Below are 15451 nucleotides of genomic sequence, written 5' to 3' on the forward strand. Positions count from 1 at the left end.
CTTTAGTACCGTTTCGCCAAGGGTTATGTACGGGGGGTATTATAGCTAACGTTGTAATTAACCTTGTACCCAAATTCAGACAACGAGAGTGTAGTAATTGGAGTATCTGATTATATTGTGTATTTGGTGTATATTTAGTTTGTAAGAAAGATTTATTCTTTTCAGTTGGGTGAAATGATTTTTATTAGTATTATATTACTCTACTATTGAGAAGAATAAATATCGTTGAATTGAGACTATTGGATTGTGATCCTAGTTTCTGCTGATTTTGGGTGTAAGGCCTTAAGGGCATCCTTAATATTTATATTTGATGAATAAACATAGTATTTAATTGTAGAAATATTTTACTGAGATTAAAGTATACGGTGGGATAGATGTAGTCCCCGGTGAAGAACATGCCAACCACCTAGGTTGCGATTTAGGGGTATTACCTGGGTTAATTGTTGTCGTCCGAGAGGTTGGGAAGTACTGAGCTGGGTACTATCCGCATCGGGAGTTTGGCCATTCTTAGACACAGGCGGTAGGGAACGTAAGCCCATAGGCTGTCTGGGAGATTTCGATCTGACAAACCTTAGGAAGTGGGTTGCGATACACTGGCGTTCTGCTCTTTCTCAAAAGTTAATTATATTATTTTATTATATTATTATGGAGGCTCATATTATTGATCTTGTATGCTTATATTACGTTTACTATTCATGATTTACCTTATTTAAGCATGTTAAACTGTCAGCTGTCAATTTGTTGTTAATTGTTTCAGTTGATATTATTTTATGTTGATTGAGACTTATTTATTAATGCTTGACAACTCTTATGTGGATCCTAATTGAGCTGGGAGAGCTGTTAGTTACTCCCCACTGATTGTGGATATTTGTTGTATATTTTTGCAGGTTATGTTGATGACAATCTTGTTTGGTTTTGGGCTCGGGTTGAAGTGTGAGCATTAAAATGTTAGATGTTTTAGGCCTAGACTCTTATATTAATTTAAGAGTTAGTTTATTCTTTTGGTTATCAATTTAATTTATTTATACTATTTACTTATGTTGGTTTTATCACTTAGATAGTTAAACGCATTTCTTCTAGTAGTGACATTCCCAGAAGACGATGTTTCCGCCATCGTCCTATACTTCTATAATTATTATTTCTTTCTTTTCTACTTTGAAATTCTGGGGTATTACAGTTGGTATCAGAGCAAACGCTCCTAAACTCTGAAAAGGAGTTGCTAATGATTCTTTGGAATTATTAGTTAGCTTAGCAGATAAAATCTGTTTAGAATTAAGTTTTGTAGTTTCGCTATAATGAGAGAAAGATGGGTAGAGTAAGTAAGAGGAAGCCTTATGGACTGTGGTGTGCTCTCATGCTTGTGGAGCATATATAATGTGTATAGTTACTTGTTTATTGGTGGAAATAGTCTACCAAGTTTGCTAATCTTATTTGCAGGACTACCTCCTACGTTTAACCTTTCTTGTTATCAGAGTGCGCTGTGAAAGCAAAGTGATTTATAACCCTCTAGTTCGGGGTTGAGTTGCGCGTTTAAATTGTTTTGTGTTGTGCATTGTAAAATAAACTTCCATTTTATTTTAACATAGTTGTGTATAGTACATTGTTGTTATTCTATTTTTTATGGTTGCTTAATAGTGTGTTTTATTACGGAGACGGTATATAGCGTCTATTTCTTTCAACTAAGTGCTGGTTTTATGCGAGTACTTCTTATTTGTTTTTTTTTTTTGTTTTTTTTGTCATTTACAAAACTTTCGAACTTGATTTAATATTTCAAATAATATTTTATATATTTGCTCTTAATAAATTTCATACTTATATTATAATTATATTTTGATATTCAAGTTTTGTTATTGTTAATACTTTGCTATTCTCTTTGAAAAGAAAATTGTGTTTAGCTGAGATCTAAAACTTGTTTGAGTTGATATTAAGTCATAATGGGTGATTCCTTTGACTTGTATGTCAATTTGATCAGTCTAAATTTTAAAATTTAATTTTGAGTTGATATTGAGTCATAATGGGTGATTCCTTTGACTTGTATGTCAATTTGATAAGTTGAGACATTTTATCTATTTTGAGTTACTTTTCTTTTTGAGTTGATATTAAGTTTATATTGGGTGATTTCGGTAAACTTTAATGTCGATTTGATAAGAAGCCTTTCAAATATTGTTTTGTTGATACTATGTTGCAATGGGTGGTTCCATGCACATTTGTGTAGACTTGACAAATTTTTAAAATTGTTGTTTATTAATTATTATTTTATAGCCTATTTATTATTAGTGCGTGTTTCGTCGTTGTGAAATTTATTTTAAAGTTATCAATTTCTTTTGCGAACTTTAAATTTCATATATATGTTTAGGAGGCGTACGCTCTTATAACATATGTCATGACTTGTGTTCGTAGGTGCTGTTTTAATAAAGCAGCTAGCTACTCTTTATTAAAATGTTCTTATCTATTTAAGTGGAGTATAAGCCTGCATGGTTACCTCTATTTAAATTGGTTTGACTATCAATCTACGAACTTTTACTTCTTCGTTTCCTAAAACAAATTATTATGTATGGTCAGCTTTATTCTTTTATAATTTTACGTAAATATTTATTCCCGCTTCTTTGCAAAATTACCAATAGTTTATTGTGCTAACGTTTCTACCTTAAACTTTTTACTTGTCTTAGGTTATTCAACATTTTATAAATGATGGTTGTTACCATGCTTCCTTATTATCCAACTCTTTTTGGTCATCCAAAATAAAATGTATATTATCATTTTTATGCCCACAAGGTTGTTTAGTTCTTACCTAGTATCCATCAATCTTTCTATTTTCTTAATGTTCTTTATCAAGAGTATTTTCTTCTCATCTCTTAGTTGTTTTCAAGTTTCGAGGACGAAACTTTCTTAAGGGGGAGTGTTTGTAACACCACGGATTTTCGCTCATAATTTCTTCGACTTATTTTCCCTTAATTATCATTTTTCGTTAAATTTAGAATATTTTACTTCTTAAAAATATTATATCTTATGTTATTTGTTTTCCAACTTTTTAAATGTTGTATTTGTAAAATTTATTGGATTAGAAATTATATATATATATATATATATATATATATATATAATATATATATATATATATATATATATATATATATATTCTACTATTTAAAAATGCGTGTTTGATCTAGTATTTTTATTTATTCGGTTCTAGCGCGTTTCGGACCATTGCACGACCTTTTAACGTGAATTTTTATGTTCCTAAAAGCTGTCCGAAATAATGTCTTGCATGGGAGATATTTTCCGATTCATTTCAACCTTTGAAATCCCTTTGTAATACCCATTTTATTACCCCATTAATTTCACTTGTAACCTCTTTTTATTTACCCTTTTGCTGCTGGAAATTGATCAGAAAATTCAGTCCATTTCCCATTTTATTCGACCATTTGAAGAGACAAAGTTGAGAGAAAAAGTTCATCTCGGTTTTTCCTACCACACCTTCACGAAAATGACTATTACCGGAGATCTAACCGTTTGATCACCCTGAAATTTGGACAGCACATTTAGGACATATTGGCCTTCATTATGACCGGATCGATTTGAAACCAGAGCTACACATTGACGGGAATCGAGATCGGAGCAGAGCAGTACGTGATGAAAATGCAAGCAATTGGAGGTCTTCAAAGGTAACTAACGGTTTTCCTAGATCGGTTAGTATTAGTATAAGCATTATATTAGTTTTAATAGTTGGATATTTTGGTTTTAGTATCATGATAGGTGGGGTAAAATTAAGTTATCATGGCTAGGATTAAGAATAATATCTATATTGTAGTATCTTATGTATACTTTGGTGATCTTAGTATCATGTTTAATGTATGTTGTAGTATCTTATGTATACCTTGGTGATCTTGGTATCATGTTTGATTTTAGTAAGTTGTCAGAGAATAAGTATTGTATGGACAGATTATGTGTTGTGTTTGGTGGTGCGGGATGGCAGTGATATACCATACTATTGATATGTATTGTTGTAGGCTTGTACCTTCCTATCTGATGTGTGGTTGTTAATTTGTTATGTTTGTAATCATTCAATATTAGTACCTTTTCTATGTTAAATAGCTGCTTTCTATCCTAGAAGTTTATTATCATCTATTCATTTACTTTCTTCATTCTGTTTGTGAATCTCATATGGTGCTAATGAAAGGATGCATTTTACTTAAGTGTATGTGTGTGCGTGTTTGTTCTTCGTAATCCTAGTATAATATAAGTTTTCTATTCAAGTCATAAGATTGTTTCATGAGTGTAGTTGTGCGATATGTTGGTTTGTAAGAATTAAGATGCAGGTTATTACTTTTTAGAGCATTTGTTATATGATCCATGACTTCCTTCCTTTGTTCTAAGTATCATATTATATTTATGATTAAGTTATGATTTAGTTCCACAGTTACCTTTTTTGTGTATATTTGGCATATTTGATAAGCTATTATTATTTTTTTTATTATTATTATTGATATATATTTATATTATGAGTGTTTTAATTATTTTATGATGGTTTGGTTGTTTGTATGATATTGGGATTATAATAATATTGTAGTTTTATAAATCAATATCTAAGTTGACTACGTTACAGTACTCGAGGGAGAATAATATTGTCTTTAGTACCGTTTCGCCAAGAGTTATGTATCGGGGGTATTATAGCTAACGTTGTAATTAACCTTGTACCCAAATTCAGACAACGAGAGTGTAGTAATTGGAGTATCTGATTATATTGTGTATTTGGTGTATATTTATGTTGTAAGAAAGATTTATTCTTTTCAGTTGGGTGAAATGATTTTTATTAGTATTATATTACTATTACTTTGAGAAGAATAAATATCGTTGAATTGAGACTATTGGATTGTGATCCTAGTTTCTGCTGATTTTGAGTGTAAGGCCTTAAGGGCATCCTTAATATTTATATTTGATGAATAAACTATAGTATTTAATTGTAGAAATATTTTACTGAGATTAAGATATCCGGTGGGATAGATGTAGTCCCCGGTGAAGAACATGCCAACCACCTAGGTTGCGATTTAGGGGTATTACCTGGGTTAATTGTTGTCGTCCGAGAGGTTGGGAAGTACTGAGCTGGGTACTATCCTGCATCGGGAGTTTGGCCATTCTTAGACACAGGCGGTAAGGGCATCCTTAATATTTATATTTGATGAATAAACTATAGTATTTAATTGTAGAAATATTTTACTGAGATTAAGATATCCGGTGGGATAGATGTAGTCCCCGGTGAAGAACATGCCAACCACCTAGGTTGCGATTTAGGGGTATTACCTGGGTTAATTGTTGTCGTCCGAGAGGTTGGGAAGTACTGAGCTGGGTACTATCCTGCATCGGGAGTTTGGCCATTCTTAGACACAGGCGGTAGGGAACGTAAGCCCATAGGCTGTCTGGAGATTTCGATCTGACAAACCTTAGGAAGTGGGTTGCGATACACTGGCGTTCTGCTCTTTCTCAAAAGTTAATTGTATTATTTTATTATATTATTATGGAGGCTCATATTATTGATCTTGTATGCTTATATTACGTTTACTATTCATGATTTACCTTATTTAAGCATGTTAAACTGTCAACTGTCAATTTGTTGTTAATTGTTTCAGTTGATATTATTTTATGTTGATTGAGACTTATTTATTAATGCTTGACAACTCTTATGTGGATCCTAATTGAGCTGGGAGAGCTGTTAGTTACTCCCCACTGATTGTGGATATTTGTTGTATATTTTTGCAGGTTATGTTGATGACAATCTTGTTTGGTTTTGGGCTCGGGTTGAAGTGTGAGCATTAAAATGTTAGATGTTTTAGGCCTAGACTCTTATATTAATTTAAGAGTTAGTTTATTCTTTTGGTTATCAATTTAATTTATTTATACTAATTTACTTATGTTGGTTTTATCACTTAGATAGTTAAACGCATTTCTTCTAGTAGTGACATTCCCAGAAGACGATGTTTCCGCCATCGTCCTATACTTCTATAATTATTATTTCTTTCTTTTCTGCTTTGAAATTCTGGGGTTGTCACAGAATTCATATCATTCCCTTAACCTCCAATATGATTCTATTACTTGCCGATATGATTCTTTTTTAAACAGCTATCAAGAAGGCAGATATAACATAACACTACTACATTTTTTATCAAATGCAACCCTTTAAAATGGGCTAGTGCAACGATACCTTTAATATTGTTGTAATAAGAGGGGCTAGTTCAACGACTGTTGATAATATCACGCTAGAAGTATAGTTATTGCAACGGTTTTAAGCTAAGCGTTGGATTAGGTGTCGTCGTGTTGCAATTGGTACTTGGCAGAGAAATTGCAACGGTAGTCATGAGCTAAGCGTTGCATTAGGTGTCGTCGTGTTGCAATTGGTACTTGGCAGAGAAATTGCAACGATAGTCATGTCTCATGTCCCGCCTCAAATTTCTCGAAAATTTCAAATACATCCCCTCGTACACCAAAAGCCCAGTATTAATTTCTCTTAGGTTAGGAGAGAGAAAGAAAGTTTCAATAAGAAAAAGAAAAGGGGAGAGGGGGAGAAATAGGGAGAGAAAGAGTATGAAATTCCGGTAATTCCATCTCAGATCTCAAACATGTATCTCTATCTATGCAAGCTCATCTCCTGCAAAATGTAAGGATATCATTCTTTTCATCCATTAATGCAAGTATGAAGCTTCGACGATGACTCTCGCAACTTGAACTATGTTTTGTTGTGTGTCTAATCTAGGTAATCTCCTCTTTACCTCTCATTTCAATTCCTTCTAAAATTTTCGTTAATTATACGACTCTTGCAGTTTCGCAATTCATCAATTTACTGCCCCCAATTCGAGGGATAGATAGAAAGAGTGAGCGAAAAGGAGCGCTTGCAAAGAGGAGATAGGCAATTCGAATCCCTTTCGAAAAATTTGAAGGTTAGTTTTTTATTAACTCTAATATAAGCTTTAAGATTAAAAGTTTGGATCTTTCACAAATTTGAGGGAAAATTCATGTATCTCTCGTGAATAATTTTGTTAATTTTACATGGGAAAGCTTACAAAAATTCAATTTTGGGGGTTTAATTTAACACACTAACTTCCACTGGATACTCCACTTGTTTGTATGGCGTAAATTTTTGATCTTTTTTTGCCTCTTAACTCTTTGTGACAGATCATATGTCCTAAAAAATGAGTATGTTTATTCAAACTTAGAGCTGAATTTTTTATGTTGGTTTTATGGATACAAATTATGCGGATTCTTAGTGTGATGATGGTGGAGATTGTCTTGAGCATGCTTGATTCGTAGTACGTTTAGGTAGCGGGCAATAAGTATGGGTACTGTGTAGTTGTGTTCAAGATGTAGCTCATGGGAATTTGGTCCAATGGGGTTTTACACATTACTGATATGCTCTCTTTAGCATAAAAGTTACTTCTATATATTTTACTAGGAAGTAAGGTTAGTCAAAATACGCATTGGAAGGGAGTATCAAATGCTTTATTTTAGTTTTATATGTCCAAACTCTTAACTTTTTCTGCAGTAGATAGGAATTAGGAGAGTTACTACTATTAGAATATGATAAGCTTGGAATTCGGGAAGTGTATGTGGTGGTTTTACATCTTGCTTCTTTTTGTGTTTTCCTAATTATTTTTGCGATTTCTTTGATTGGATGACTTGCTGCAGTAGATAGGAATTAGGAGAGTTACTACTGTTAGTATAGCTAGGGGCTTATTTCAAATGTTTAGAATCTAACCCTTTAAGAACCAGTACACCTCTCTTCATTTAACTGCAGGGTAACACGTGTGATTAAGCTCTGGTAAATTTCAGGGTCATTAAGCTTGAAAGTACTTGCATAAACTTGTCAGATTCTACAGTTAGAGAAATATTGTTTTACAGTCATTAAGCTTGAAAGTACTTGCATAAATTTCAGGGTCATTTAGATGTTGCCTCGTATATCCCATGAAGCTTCCTGTCACTATAGTTGAATAGGCACAGAGGCATGCCTGGAGTAAAATATTGCACATTCTTTATATGTGGAGAGGGTAACCCTGTTAAGAGTTTAGCAAGTTTCTTGGTCAAGCCAAATTATACACACCAGAACAAAGTGCAAACTCTAAACAGAAAATTCTCTTATGAACAAAAGATGGCCAACTAACCAAATAACTGTTTGCTTTTACATTCATTGACAGTGTTGTGCTTGCACCCAAAGATTACTGGTAACCAAATAACTATTTCTAACATTTAGTTATCAGAGGTGCTGGTAAGAAATATGCAGTGCATAATACAGATCATAAGCACAACAACCTTTTATAAACTGCTAGATGTAAGCAAATATATATGATAATAGATGAGCCGCAACAAATAAAAAAACCATCATCAACAAATTTATAACAATAAGAGGTTTCATATGGTTGCGTATCTGCCTTGGACTTTAAGGCTGCTAAACCCCCAAACATGTCTCACGGACCTGGATGTTCACAAAAAATAGCTCTAGACAATATCTACTAGATAATACATGGTGATTTGTGATACTTGAGCTTACAAAATTAAACAAAAACACCAACCTATAATTACTTTCAATTATTTGCTGATGTGGAGCTGGCTTGCAAACAGTATATTTTCTTTGCATTCCAGTGAGTTAAGCTAGAAATACTTGTGGAGCCATTACTGTAACAACCCGAATCTACAACCAACCTAATTAGGAACTAAACACAGCGGAAATCCTAATCCGGGCCATTACCATCACACTCACCACGAGTGTGGGCCTCAAAAACCTTGACTTATTAAAACTTTCAGACGGTAATGACTATATTGAAACCTCTAACCTCTAATAAACTATATTAAGTGATCCTCAAATATTATAAACAACTAGATATGTTACTAAGATTCTACAGAAAATTCGGCAGAGTTCCATTTGTAATACGGACCGCCTAAAACTTAATTTAGGACTCGCGTCCGATTCGTAATCCGGTATCCTTAAAATCCAACAATAACCCAAACAAGTTTAAACTTTACAAACTCAAATCTTTTAATTTAATTAAAAATTAACTATTAACTATAATATTACAAAGCCGATCGTCCTTGCCGCGATACAAACAATATGAATAACATATATCGGACCTTCTTCAATAATACTACCTTCATGTACCTGCATATACCGACACGTAATATCAGCCAAACTGGCTGAGAAACATTCCATAATGTAAAGCCAATTATATATGCAGGTAGGATACAATAATCATATCCTACAAATCATTTTTTTCTTTCAAAACATATAAAAAAATTAACAAACTTTATAAAATCATTTCTTTCTTTCTTTTCTAAAACAAATCCTTTCTTTTTCCTTTTTCGAAATCTTTCTTTTTTTCTCTTTCCAAACAAATCCTTGCTCTCCTTTTTCTTTCACGAAGAAATCATAAACCTAGGGAATGGAACGAACTTTCCTTGCCTTTGGGCTAGCTAGGCCCTCCCTGTAGACAAAGACCCCTAGTGTGCACACCCTACTTACGGCCAAACCGCAATAGAAGATCTAAGTCCGAGGTACTGATCAACGTACCCCCAACTATTTTGTAATGTCAAGACGATCCCGACAAGGTTCCAATTCCTTGAGACACCATAAAGGCAATCCCAACCAGTTTAAAAACATAAAACTATCCATAAATCTTTTTCCGTAACTATTCTATAATTCAAGCTTTGAAAACAAACTATCTGTATTAGGAGGAACATCCTCCTATTCAAACCAATATCAACTCAAGAGAGATACATACCTTTATAATCTTTTCTCGTAAATATGAAAGTTTTAGTTGAAATCTTATCTTTTGTAGACCTTTCTCATAACCATTAAACAATTGAGGTAAGGAATCTTACCTCTTAGGAATCACAGCAAAACAACCACCTCCAAAACGACTCTTTAGTGAACTCGAAAGCTACATAATAACATATATGTATTCAATAAATAATAATAGAATTGTCTAACTAGTAATGAGCTTTAACTAACTCTAGTTTTATAAAATATGAGCCTCTTACTTTAAATGACATAACTAACTAATACTAACAATACTAAAAAAATCTCTCTTAGTTTATATAAAATCAATACTTAAGTTTCATAATATATATAGGTACCTCAAAATCCATTAGGAAACATTCACATGAAAACATTCAAACTTAAAACACTCGAAACTAATATATAATTTATTAATTTCAGCAGAAACTTAAAATTGGCATAACTTCCTCATTCGGACTCCGAATCAAGCGTTTCTTGAGCCTAATTTGAGTAGAATTTCGATGTGAACAACTTTTGTGAAATAGTATTTTTGCGAAAAACGCCCGGAAACTATTGAAAAACATGAATTACGAAACTGACATGTGATTTCTACGAATTACAACACTTTATTGTTCTACATCGCATTAAGCTTCCATTCAATCAAACCTCAAGCCATCCCAACTCACACTAACAAGTTTAGTCCTCATTTTACTAATCCAAATTAACTATTTTACTAAATCAATTCATACTCACAACATTCAAAGAAAAAAAAACCCCAATTCAATTTCAATCACAAACCCTAACTTCTTTAAATTGGAAAAAAACTAAAATTAAATTAAGAACTTAACTTACCCACTATTATGGAAGATTAAGCATGAAGTAAGCTTGTAAATTTGATCATAAAATGCGCACTAAACGCCCCAAAACGAACAAAAACGTGCTCTTACTTCCTCCTCTTCGTGTGCCTTCTTTCTCTCTTCCTTCTTGTATTGTGCGTACGTGCATCTACTTCGACGCCGTGGATGGCTCGCCGGAGTCTGCCATCCTCCACTTTCTCTTCTCTCTCCTTCGATCTCCCTCTTCCCTCTTTCCTCCTTTCATTTCTCTTTCTCCTTTTCTGAAGAAACCAATATCACGTTTCTTTTTTTCTCTTTTGTTCTTTCTTTTTGTTTTCTCTTTTTTCTTTTTCCACTTAAATGACTCACCCCTACCTCCTTTCCTTCCTTCCACATAATTTTTCCCATCTATTTTTCTTTTTCCCCTTTTTTTTTCTAGTTTAATATAATTAAATCTTCTCCATTTAACTATTTGGTCCAATTACCTTTCAATCCCTCTCTTTTTATATATATCTAAGTACAACTATTTACATTTTGAAATAAGATAAGAATACTAATACAACTTCATATAAAACAATAATAACTTGTACTCGTTAAAGAAAATAAACTCAATATTTCTCAAATTAATTCCATTACAACAAAAGTTCAATAATCAAATATAATTAGCTTTTCAATAAGTGTATAACCAAATTCAAATTATTTTTTTATAAACTCGGGGAGTATTAATATATAATCACGCTAATGATCATACTTAGCTATTAATAAAATGCTCTTTAAAAATAGGGGGATTACAATTACTCTCATCTGCACGTGGACTTCCCTATCCGCAGTGTGCTGGTAGCTCCTTGGCTGTTTTTGATCACCGTTGATGTATGTTTATGGTCAGAGTCTTTGGGAGCCTAGGGAGAATCTTTCAAGGAGATATGGCTTTAAGAATGCATGTGGCAGCAGCAGCTGTGTAGAGTCGATTTGGGTTGTTTGTGTCCATATCGAGAGTCTTAGAGTTTGATTTCATGCACTAGGGTCCTAGGGAGTAGGTTCTGCATGATTTTAGCTGCAGGCAAAATCTGCTATATTTAGTTAGACTTGCAGCAGGGAATAGATCTAGAAGTGGAGATGAACAGCCACTTGAAAAAATTAGGAAGAAGTGAAAAAAATGAAAATAGACAACATTACAAACCTAGATTATCACATTTAAGAAACAATTGTATTCACCAATTTCATTCCGCAGTCCTGTCCCGAATTCAAAGAAGCCATTTTGTTGTATAATATGAGCACTATAAGAGGGGGGGTGAATTATAGTGAGAGAATATGCTCTACTTTTTGCGGAATTAAAAATAAACTTGGGAACAAACAATGGGAACACGAGAGATTTTACGAGGAAAAACTTCCTAGGCCTAGTAGGAAGAAACAACCTCGACCACAAGGGATTTTAAACAACTTTCCACTATAATAGGCCAAAACAACTCTGATTACAACCTATTACTTTTCTCTCGATTCTCAACTTAAGTCACTCAACTCAAGTTCCCAACGACAGTTCCCAACAACTGACGTTTTCTCTCAAACTTCACTCGAAGTTCCTTTCTCTTTCTCTTTCTCTTCTCTCTTGCTTCACTCAAAGCTTTCTCACACTTACAAGAGTTCACTCAAACCCTTTTTCTCAAAAATACACTTTATAAATAATGGAAGAGTAATAAACTCGATTAATGTAAGTATGAATCTCTTAAGGAAAAGGCACTGACACTTTAGATAACTTGGACAAATTAACTAAGTCAGACACAATTTTCTCAAATGAATTAGGCACCTATTTATAGACAATTAAGACAATCCACTAACTTAGACCATTATCACATGTTCTCCATGATGTTTAATTAATTAATTAAATTAAATTAATTATTCCATGTCATGTAAAGCATCCACTAATCCACTACTTCATTCATAGAAGCAGTAACAATTACGTGGTTTTTGCAAAACTTGGAGAATTTTTTTATTTAATTAAATACTTGGAGGATAATTAACTTAAGCCACTAAATCCACTAACTACAAAAACGTGTAGCAGTAAACCTTAGGCGTGTAATCTAGATTTTAGGAAATAAATAAATAAAATACTTTAGCTTTTTAGGAAAAATTCTTTTTCAAAATCTTTTATAAAACCGGAAAACAGTTTTTATAATTTAAAAATCCGAAACATTTTGAAAACCGGAAATAATAATTTTCGAAAACTAAATCTTTTAAATAAAATATAAAAGATAAAATATATATTTTAAAAAGATAATATTAAAAATCAGTTATTTTAAAATCAGAAAATCGATTTAAAATCTTTTCCTAACAAACTTAAACTAACTTCCTAAATAATGGATCTTAGTCAAAATATCCCTAAAAACTCTAACAACTATATTGGGCACCAATTACTTAGGCGCACAATATTAGTCACTTAGAAGTTCCTAAATTAGTTTTAAGTCTTGTTCCCTAGTTTTAAGTCTTGTTCCTTAGCCTTGTTCCTATAGTGCCAGGTCTGTTCCTTTCATGGGAACAGAACCAAGTTCCTTTGAGAATTCACCACGAACTTAATAAAGCTTTTACTCAACCTTAACAAGAAGATTAATAAATACCCTAATGTATTCTAATCTTCATTCCATGCTTGATTCTTCATCTTCTCGAACATCTTTACTTCGATCTTGATTAATTCTTGCTTTAATCTTCAATCAAGTATTCTCTTAGCTCGAGCATGAATAACCTTGCAACAACATAAATAAAATATACTATGTCTTTTGTGGTTAGGTCATCTTCAAAACTCAAAGGTCAACAATTTCCCCCTTTTTGAAGATGACAACAAAAGACATATACTAAAAATAATACACATAAGTCAACACATTTCATTCACAATTATGCAATTTTCTGTGTAGGTTTTCACTATGGGACTGCTCACAATCATGTTTCTTAATTATTTTGCTCACTCATTGCTCCTTGACTGTTCTTTTACCTTCTTAATAGGATATAATTTTAAACATTTGACTGAATGTAAGTGCAGATCATTGTTGAATTAGAAAAGTCACCCCTTAATCTGTTTGTTCTTATGTATGATCTGAGAATTACATCTCTCTCTTATCAGATATGGGTAAAGACTGCTGAAGTTTTGGCACGTGATCGCCTTTTAGGCTCATTTCAGGTCAGTTGTTTCCTTAGACTGAAAAAGTTCAACTACTATTTGTCCCTTGAGAAATGCATTGTGTTTTTTATGGAGTGTAAGTGTATAACTTTTCTGGCGGAGGATAGTCATAGTCTCATAGAGATTCTATGGTAAGGAGGTATTGTGATGGACTGATGGTGTCCAAGAAAGGTTTGAAGTGGTTATATAGTTTTCATCATGTCATATTTCTCGAGGTTTCTTCTTTTAATTCTGGGTTTGTCTTTATTCACTTTTTTTATTTTTAGAGGGTGATGAAGGTGGAGGAAGTGACACATATGGCGGAGGATTTGTTTTGTGTTTGACCTTGCGACTGCCACGGACCGAGTTCTTATATATTACTATTGTCCTTGCATTCTTGTCTGATGGATTTAATTGTTTTGCCTGTTTTGTGCCATCGGGTTCTAGAGCTAAAAGCAATTTACCTTCCCTTAGAAGTCCATCTATCAAAGTCGTATATGTTTCCAAATCACAGATAAATCCCTTGTTCATTCATTTTCTTATGATATGAAAGAGCTGTCTCCATGTTATTCTGATTAATAATGCAAGGTACTGTAATTTTGTCTCTTTTATATTGTCATCTCCATCCCACATTATTCTTATTATAGTAATAATGCAAATTACTGCAATTTTGTCTCTTTTTTTGTGTTGTTGATGGTGTACGTTTACTAACTATTACAATGTTTGAATTTTTAGGTGAATAATGAACCAACTGGAGAAGATCAAACATAGACGTCTCACTATACACACTATCACCATATTTAGCTAGCAATATTATAGTGATGCGCTACTTGGTGGTTAGAAGGAAAATGATCTATATGTACTTATTAGAAGTATTTGTGGTACTAAAATAATTATTTATTAGTTGGGTTTGATTAAGTACATTAATTTTCGTTAATTAGGATTTGTCATGTATACTCTTAATTTAATTAGTTTTGGAAACCATAATACAAATATGACAATTATTTTTGGCATTTTAATAGTATTTTTGCATTTGTTGCATCGTTACTAATACATATCCAAGGCTGCAATATTATAGGTTTTCGGTAGGTTATAGTAATAATCGTTGCAATATCCCCACAAAAAATGAAAAAAAAATTATGTCATAAAGGCGTTACAATAGCTATATGATAGTGTTGCAATATATAGGGAGGCGTTGCTATAAAAGCGAAAATGGGACATAATCTAAATATTAGGGTCGTTGCAATAGCCATCTAATGGCGTTGCAATAGATATAGAGGCATTGCAATAGACTTCATAGATAACGCAACGGCTCTTTACACCTATTGCAACGGCTTTGTGGTAGCCGTTGCAATAGGTCCAAAAGGTCGTTGCATTAGACCTATAGCAACGCCTTCATATGCAACGGTTGGAAGTCATTGCCTTAGGCCTACTTCAACGGTTTTTAGGCGTTGCATTAGGCTTTAAATGTAGTAGTGTATAAAAAGGCTATTCATGTTCACATTTATAAGTAGTAATAACTTTGGTTCCTTATGTGTGTCATTTGTGTGATATGATTCGTTTACGATTTAATATGATATCCTATGGTTTTGACATAATTGGCATCATATATAATATGATTCCTTAAATCTATGATATGATATGCACATAAATACTTACTAAAAACGTATATTATTGAACAGGACACTAATAGCAAGTAACACTACTACA

The 15451-nt window shown here is 32.9% G+C and overlaps 2 long non-coding RNA genes across 2 annotated transcripts; one reads left to right on the forward strand and one right to left on the reverse strand.

Annotated features, from left to right (window-relative positions):
* The first annotated feature begins 6280 nt into the window (after positions 1–6280).
* Positions 6281–14754, forward strand: LOC104901291 (uncharacterized). Its single transcript, XR_007269043.2, has 4 exons — positions 6281–6748; positions 6816–6932; positions 13706–13762; positions 14477–14754. It is a non-coding gene; the product is annotated as an uncharacterized LOC104901291 (long non-coding RNA).
* LOC104901290 (uncharacterized) lies at positions 8821–10948 on the reverse strand. The gene is made up of 3 exons (XR_002040612.3): positions 10610–10948; positions 9862–9920; positions 8821–9142 (listed from the first exon to the last, which is right to left on the reverse strand). It is a non-coding gene; the product is annotated as an uncharacterized LOC104901290 (long non-coding RNA).
* Positions 14755–15451: the final 697 nt, after the last annotated feature.

The sequence above is a fragment of the Beta vulgaris genome, chromosome 8 (assembly GCF_026745355.1).
Source record: "Beta vulgaris subsp. vulgaris cultivar EL10 chromosome 8, EL10.2, whole genome shotgun sequence".
Classification (NCBI taxonomy): Eukaryota; Viridiplantae; Streptophyta; class Magnoliopsida; order Caryophyllales; family Amaranthaceae; genus Beta; species Beta vulgaris.